Below are 8,044 nucleotides of genomic sequence, written 5' to 3'. Positions count from 1 at the left end.
TTGAGGAAGTGGAGCCCCCACTGAAACATCCTGAACTGAGTCTTGGCAGGTGAAGGAAATCCAGGATTATGCTCCCATTTAAAAGGGGAATGGATGCAGAGTAGCTAAAAATAGCAGCCATTCTCTACAGCAGAGGAGGGAGACTTCTCACCCAGCACCCAGGTAGGAGGAACGTGCATTGGGGGGGCATTAGGAGACTTGGGTTTTATTCCCAATTTCCTGTCTCATGAGCTGTGTGACCTCGAGTGGGTGGTACAACCTCTCTGGCCTCCTGTTTCATTACCTGTAAAATGGGGCTCGTGACTTCCCCGGGACCATCCTTGACCGATAGGCCAGCTGCAAGCCACTCCTCAGTTACTGTCAGACCAACCCCAGGACCCTGGATGGCGGGCGGGCCTGAGCTTTGACACTCTCTTGAGTTTGTTTTCTCAGTGGTTTTGCTTTATCGGGGGCATTCAATGGAATCGTCCTTTGGTGACTCATACTTCAAAGGAGGCTGAACTTCAGGGCAAATCCCCCCTGGTCTGTTGATGGCACGTGAAAAATAAATGTGGCTCCTCCTGGTTGCAGTCTTGTGGCTCCTGACGCAATCTGCGTGCTTCTCTTGCTGTCATGGCTGCCAACCATCTTTGGTTGTTGTCAGAGGAAGGCTGGCACCTCAGCCCATTTGTTGAGAAGGAAGGGGCTTCTCGAGGGCCAGCTTGTCCCCTGGTTTGACTCAGATCGGATGCCAAGGGTCTCCTGACATATTGATCAGGACTTACTGGCTGCCAATGACAAAATTCCAATCAAATGGGTTCAAATCCCAGCTCTGCCATTTACTAGCTGTGTCACTCTGGATAAGTCACGTAACCTCTCCAAACGTCAGTTTCTTAATCTGTAAAATGGAGGTAACCGTCTGTGGGAGCTGGATTCGTTTTCTATTTACAGGAACTCCCTGTGGGTCCCTGCCCTGCCCTGTAAATGGGGTTTCCTATTACATGCAGCTGAATCTGACCCCGACTCCTAACCTCGCCCCTCTCTGGCCCTTTGTCCTCTGGTTCCATGAAGGGGCACCTGCTGGCCGTCTCCCAGACCCCTCGAGGCTCCACCCCCCAGTCTGGCCTTCTCCTGGCTTGTCCCTGCTTTCCTTCAACTGTCCTGGATCACTCGAGAGCTTCTGCTCCACGCAGTGTGAGGAGTCAGCAATTTGTGCTGGAAATTGGGCAGTGGGGGATCCCGGTCAGAATGTGGGACTATGGACACCCCCCTGGGGAAGTGTGCCCCTTCTGGGACGGGGCTCCGTGGGGTTTAGCGTGTCCCAGGCCAGGCCTCCAGCAGAAGCTTTGTCCTCTGTGGTAGATGGAATCCTAAAAGGGCCAAAGAGCTTCCCTGCTCTCGAGTGTGAATGGGGTGGTCTAGGTGCTGCCTGGATGACATGAGTTATGTCAGAAAGTGGGACGGTCCAGTCACCGCCACGGTTACAGGATATCAGAGCTTGTAGTGGGAGACAGGAGAGAGACTCCTCTGCTGGCTGTGCAGAATTCGGGGGCTGATGTGAGCAGGGCTGCTGAGAGCGAAGTGCCAGCCCCGGCTGACCACCAGCAAGAATGTGGGCCCTCAGCCCTGCTGAATCCCACCCACAACTGAGGGCACTTGCAAGAGGCAGCTGAGCCTCAGATGAGATGGCAGCTGGCTGACATGTTGATTTCAGCCTGGTGACAGCCAGCTTGTCTGTGCCTGCACACCTGACCCCCAGACACTGTGTGATAATACATTTGTGTTTTAGGTGCCAAAGGTGTGGTGATTTGTTATGCAGCACAGGACACTAATACACCCTGTAAACTCTGGGAGAATCCCAGTTTAGAAGGAGCGAGGAGGAATGGCCACTCAGCTTGGAGGGTCCTGTGTACCCTGACCCATGAATGTGTCATATGTCACGGTCTCATCTCCCTACCTAAAGTGTATGTCCCTTCCACACCGTTCTCTTCTCCTTCTGGATAAATACACAGCGGGAGAGAGAGGAAAAGGAGGGGGGGGGGAAGTTCCGACTTTGCTTAGTGTATCAGTTAGGATTATTAGATTTGGCTGTGAGTAACAGAAAACCCATTTAAGAGTTGATTAAATAAGAGAGCGGTTACTTTGACTCTAAGCGTCTAATGGCGAGTAGGAAATTGAATGAAGGCTATTGTCTTCAGGGAGCCAGGCGCCTGTCATTTTGCACCACCGTTCTCATCATGGCCTCTAAGTTTGTCTCATGGTTACAACAGGGCTGCCTAAGCTCCAGTCGTCATGTCCACATGTCGGCAGGAAGGAGGGGAAAGGGGCACGGGAGATTCTAGAGGTGACTGGATTAGGGTTTCCGGGCGGGAATTCCCGCCCATTCTCAGGAATTTTTTTTCACTTTCCCATTCCCAAATCCCGAGATACAAACTGTTTTCTGTTCTCCACGATGATCGTTTCCACAAAGTGACGGCTGATACTATTAACCACCTGGTTTCAAGGAGCTGATTTTCCCGATTTCCCAACCAACTTTTCCCGGGATTCGGGAACAGAAAAGTGAAAAGAATTCCTGAGAACGGGCGGGAATTCCTGCCTGGAAAAATTCCCACCTGGAAACACTAGTGATAAATAGGAAAAATGTCGAAGAGATACATTGTGAGTAGTATGTTTACTTCCTGTTGTGGGTGTTACTGGGTTCAAGGAGCCGATTTTCCCGATTTCCCAACCAGCTTTTCTGGGGATCTGGGAACAGGAAAGCAAAAAAAAAAAAATTCCCGAGAACGGGTGGGAATTCCCGCCTGGAACCATAGCTGGATCATTAAACTGTAATCTAGCCATACAATGAAATACTACTCAGCATTCAATAAGAATGAGCTACTGATACAACATGGATAAGCCTCAAATTCATTTTGCTAAATGAAAGAAGCTGTACGATTTCATGTATGTGACATTCTGGAAAAGGCAACACGAGAGGGACTGGAAACACGTCAGTAGTTGGGAGGGACTAAGGTGGGAAGTGGCGAACCTGTTCTGTAATTTGGTGGTGGTGATGGATACAAACCATGCATTTGCTAACAGTGATAGAACTGCTCGCTGAAAGGGTAAACTGTACCGTTGTGTGCTTTTAAGTCAGGTTTGTTTTTGTTGTTTGTTTGTTTTTTGGTGAGGGGGGTGGCTGGCAATCCTGATGTGTAGCGTTTGCCTATTTCCGTGGTGTAAATACTCCGACCACAGCTGCCTGCAGGATGCTGACAGTTGAACAAGTGCTCACAAATTCCTGAAAACTGGTGGAATGCTGCCAAATATTGTATATAAATCATGCCTCCGTAACTCTGTCTTTAAGAAAAGGACACTTTTCAAGGATCCCGTCCCAACAACTGCTCGTCGCTCACTGCCCGCCTATGACCATGAAAGGGAGGATGGAAATAGAATTTTTCAGCCAAGTAATTTGTCACCGTGAGAAAACCTCAGGGTTCTGAAACCATCCAGCCCCCCAGAGCCAAAGACAGCTTCTTGACTGCTCCACCTGCCTCCAGGATTTCCAGAAAAAGTCTAGCACAGCCAACAGAGCCCTCCTGGTCTGGTTTGACTTAATATCCAGACTCAGAGGCGGGCGCGCTCGGGCCCATCACGCCGGCACAGAGCCGCAGGGCGGACGCACCACCTCCCTCACTCGCAGACTTTCCTTCCGTTCCTTGGACTCACCTGGTTGGGTCCCGCCTCAGGGCTTTGCATTTGATGCGCTTTCTACCCGGAACAGCGTGTCCAGGGGCTTTGCACAGTCAGCTCCTTCTTACCTGGCTTTCAGCTCCCATGTCAGCTGGACAGACAGGCCCCCTCTACCTCTTAGGCAGAGGAATGAACAACATCATCAGCCTCCACTTTTCTTGTTTTTGTCCCTTTCCCTGGGCAAGAATGTCAGCCCTGGGGCCTGGGGTGGGGGTGGGGCTGGAGGCCTTGTTCCTGCGATTTTCCTGGGAACTCAGAGAAGCACCGAGCACGGTGTTAGTTGGTCCTTAGTCTTGGCCGAATGAATGAAGGCAAACACCCAGCACACACCTCCAACACGCCGTCTGCAGTCTCACAAACACACACCCTTCATACACACTTCACCCGCCTACGCTGAGCTTGCACCAACACAGCCGTGGACAGACCCTCACACCCCAACCCGCCGTGACCCCTCAGCAGGGAGCAGGGGGTGGGGCGGCCATTGGATTATTCCTGTTCCAGGTTGACCTTCCTCTTCAGAGCTGCGTTCTGGAATTGCTGACATGTTTCCCACAGGGAAGTGAAAAACAAAGCTTTGACAGAGAGAAAGAGAGAGGGAACTGGCTGTGTGCCAGCGGCCGGCTGGGCTGGGGCTGGTGCCAGGAATGGTTTGAGCTGCCACCCAGCCCAGCCCCCAGCTCCCCTCCAGATGTCTCAGTGGGGTGTGGAGAGAGGGGTCCGGGACCTTCACTCAGAGAACCTGGCAGGTGGGACCCCTGTAACTCGGCTCTCGCTTCCAGTGCTGTCCATTGGGCCCTCTGGTGGCCACGAGGGACATTTGAGAACGAAGTCTTGGTGTTTGAGATGAGGCCACCTGGACATCTTTCGGTTTTTGCCTTGTCGCCTGGGGGGAATTCTCTCAGGCTGGCATCCTAGACATTCCTGAGATGGCGGCCAATTCAGTTAAACAGTAATCTGTGAGCCAGGCGGGCCCTGGTGGTCACCTTGCCAGCAACCAGTCCCTCCTTTTCCTTTCCAACAGAGTTCAGATTTCATTATTATTATTGTTTTTTCTTGGTGGGGAGCCACCCTGTCCCAGGGGATAAATCAGATAGGTCTCAGGAAATTCTGTTTTTCGTTCATCTGAGGTGGGCATGAGACCCAGCTCTAGCCAATGAAATGTTAAAGGGGAATTCTGCCAGGGGCAGATTTTCCCCGTTAATGAGAGAGAAGCACATGAGAAGAAAGCTCCTCTTGCTGCCTCACCCTTCCTTCCTGCTTGGCTCACTGTTGTGTGATGGAGTGTTGCACGGAGTCACAGCAACCATTTTATGACTGGGAGGCAAGACATGGCCGATCCATTGAGGATGGTGGAGCAGAAAGCCGGTAAGCTGCTAGGTTTTTGATTATGGAGACAGAATCATCCTGAAACAACGCTCCCCAGATTTCTTCTTCTGTGAGATAATTACATTTCCTCATAGCTCTTCCTTGCAGACAAAAGCATCCCATCTCGGCCATGGGACTTTATGTGTGGACTTCTCTTCCTGGCCTCCTCCGCCTCACCTGGGCAGTGCTTACTCGTTAGGCAGAGCTCAGCTCAGGTGCCACTTCCTCAGAGGAGTCTGCCCTGATTCCTGCCCCAGGAGTAAGTATGTTACGCTTCCCTGCTTCACTCCCTTCTAGCATCGCATGCCTTTAAAGCCCCCGTGGTTGCTCAGCAGTTGGTGAACATCCGTCTCCTACATGAAACTGGACGTTCCACAACGCTGGCACTTGTCGCTGTGCCCGGAGCTTCCTGAGTGCCCAGCAAATATTTGCTGAGTGCATGAGTGACTATTCGGGACTTGCACGATCTCATAGTGCAAAATTATGATGAGACCACTTGACACCAACGAGAGTGACTGACTTCAAAAGTCTGACAGTGTCGAGTGTTGATGAGAAAATGGAGGCACTGGACGTCTCGTACGTAGCTGGAAGGAATGTAAAATGGTGCCACTGCTTTGGAAAACAGTTCGGGAGTTTCTTAAGAGGTTAATCATGCACCGACCACGTGACCCAGCAACCCTACACCTTGGTATTTACCCAAGGGAAATGAAAGCATGTGTCCACACAAAGATTGTACATGACTGTTCATCGTCGCTTTCTTTGTAATCGCCAAAGATTGGAAATAGAACAGCGGCCCATGACCAGGTGAATGGACGAAGAAATGGTGGTTTGTCCACACGATGGAATATTCTTCAGCGAGAATAAGGACTGAACGGTTGACACACACAGCGTCATGGATGACTCAGCATCGCAGTATCACATGGAAGAAGCCAGACAAGAAAAGGGGGCCAACTGGGCTGAGGTGGGGGCAGTGGGCACTGGAGACCAGTGAGGGGACCGTCATCACGCGCAGGGTGGGAGCCCACGTCCTGTGCCCAACGAGGTCCACAAGGTCTGACTCTGAGACCCCTCGGTGTTATTTTCTCACTCTCCCACAGCCACCCCAGCTCCCGGCCTTTGCCCTGCTGCCTGAGCCCACCAGCCATGCTCCCATCTCAGGGCCTTTGCGCTGGCTGTTCCCTCTGCCTGGGACACTGTTCCCCCAGATCTAAACATGGCCCCGTCAAGTCTTTACTCAGACGTCACCTCCACAGGCAGGCCTGCCAGATCTCCTCTCGCTAAAAGACCTCCAGACCCCTCTTCGGTCTTGCCTTATGTTTTATTTCCTTTTTAGCACTTGCTTCTCTCTGGTAAGATTATATGTGCATACACATAAACAAAAACATGGATGACTCAGAATACTTACGCGAAACGAAAGAAGTCAGGCAGAAAAAGGAGGATCTGGTGTGATTCCATTTACGTGAAATGATTCCAGTTATAAGTATTTTAATCATCTCTCTCCTCCATTGAGAACTGCCTTGCCCAAAACAATAGCCACTAGTCACTTGTGGTTACTGAGCACTTGAAATGTGTCTAGTGAGACTGAGGAACTGAATTCTAAATATGACTTTATTTTCATTTAAATTTAAAATGAAAAACAAGCAGTTTTGCTGATGTGGATGCAGATATTAAGGGAAAATGAGTGTTGATACTCGGTGCTTGGAAGACTCATCTCTGCAGAACAGCGCAGGCAGGTCAACCTACCTTTCCAGTTGTCGGGAAATGGAAACACCAGTCAAGTATTTCCAGTGGGAATTTGGCGTCCACATTGGGATGGGCTGCAAGTGTAGGTTACACAGTGGATTTCAAAGTGTTCATATGGAAAAAAAAGAATGTAAATATCTCCCCGATAACTCTTCATGTGGATTGGATGCTGAAATGGTAATGCTTAGGATAGGTTAGGTTAAGTGAAATCTTGAACGTCATTCCATCTTTTATTTAACCTTTTTATTTTAATGTGGCTACTCGGGCATTTTAAGTTCTGGAATTCTAGCTCGGGAAGGCAGGACTGGAGCCTGGGCTCACTTAGCAGCAGCTTCCAGCACCTGGCCTGCTGCGTGCCCTGGTCCCCGTTCCTCCCAGCAGAAGGGATCAGGGATCAGCCGTGATTTGCTGACCTGGGCGTCTGTCCCCAGGACGAGGGCATTTGCGGCCCCACAGGAGGGACAGCGGTGGCTGGGAGGGCGCGGGGCAGGGTGACTCAGTTCCTGTGCTGGAAAGGGAACTTGGGCGTCTGCTGGGCTCTTGTCATTGTGGCTTCTCCCCAGGTCGCTTTGCCAAGGCCTTCCTCCCTGCCCGCCCCGGGCCAGTGGCTGGGAGGCCTCCCTGTTGGCTGCGGAAATGCTTTGCATCATTTGTACCCGAGGCCTGGGGGCATCTGAAGTTCAGATTCACTGGAAGGAAATCAGCCTGTGCCCTGTGCTCCCCATGAAACAAATCAATACGCCATTGATCCAGAGGAGGCTGCCTTTCTTACCCAAGGCCTCCAGCTGGACTCTCCGGAACCCAGGTTGGGGGAGGGGGGCAGAAATGGGAGACTAGGGGGACGAGGGTTTGTTGTACTGGCTCTGTTTTCCTTTTAAACATTTAAAAAAATTACGGTAACATATACATAATGTGAAATGTACGATTTTCACCGTTTTTACGTGTACAGTTCTGTTTCATTAAATGCATTCACATCGCTATGCCACCATCAGCCTTCAGAACTTTTTCATCTTCCTCAAGTCACTGGCTTTTCAGACTTGGGGAAGGGCAGGGGCACTTGGGGGAGGGGCCAGAGCTGGAGAATCATGGGAGAAGGCAGGTGTCCCAGCCTGGATTGGGTTTCCTCTCGGCATCTCTCTGGGAGCCAGACTCCAGGAAACGTAGGCACAGTCACGTACGGATAATTCCAGGAGGGTGTAATAAAGGGAGTATTTATTTGCAAAGG

The sequence above is a fragment of the Rhinolophus sinicus genome, chromosome 9, assembly GCF_057876585.1.
Source record: "Rhinolophus sinicus isolate RSI-liver-muscle chromosome 9, RSI-T2T, whole genome shotgun sequence".
Classification (NCBI taxonomy): Eukaryota; Metazoa; Chordata; class Mammalia; order Chiroptera; family Rhinolophidae; genus Rhinolophus; species Rhinolophus sinicus.
Note: the sequence above shows the minus strand (reverse complement) of the source record.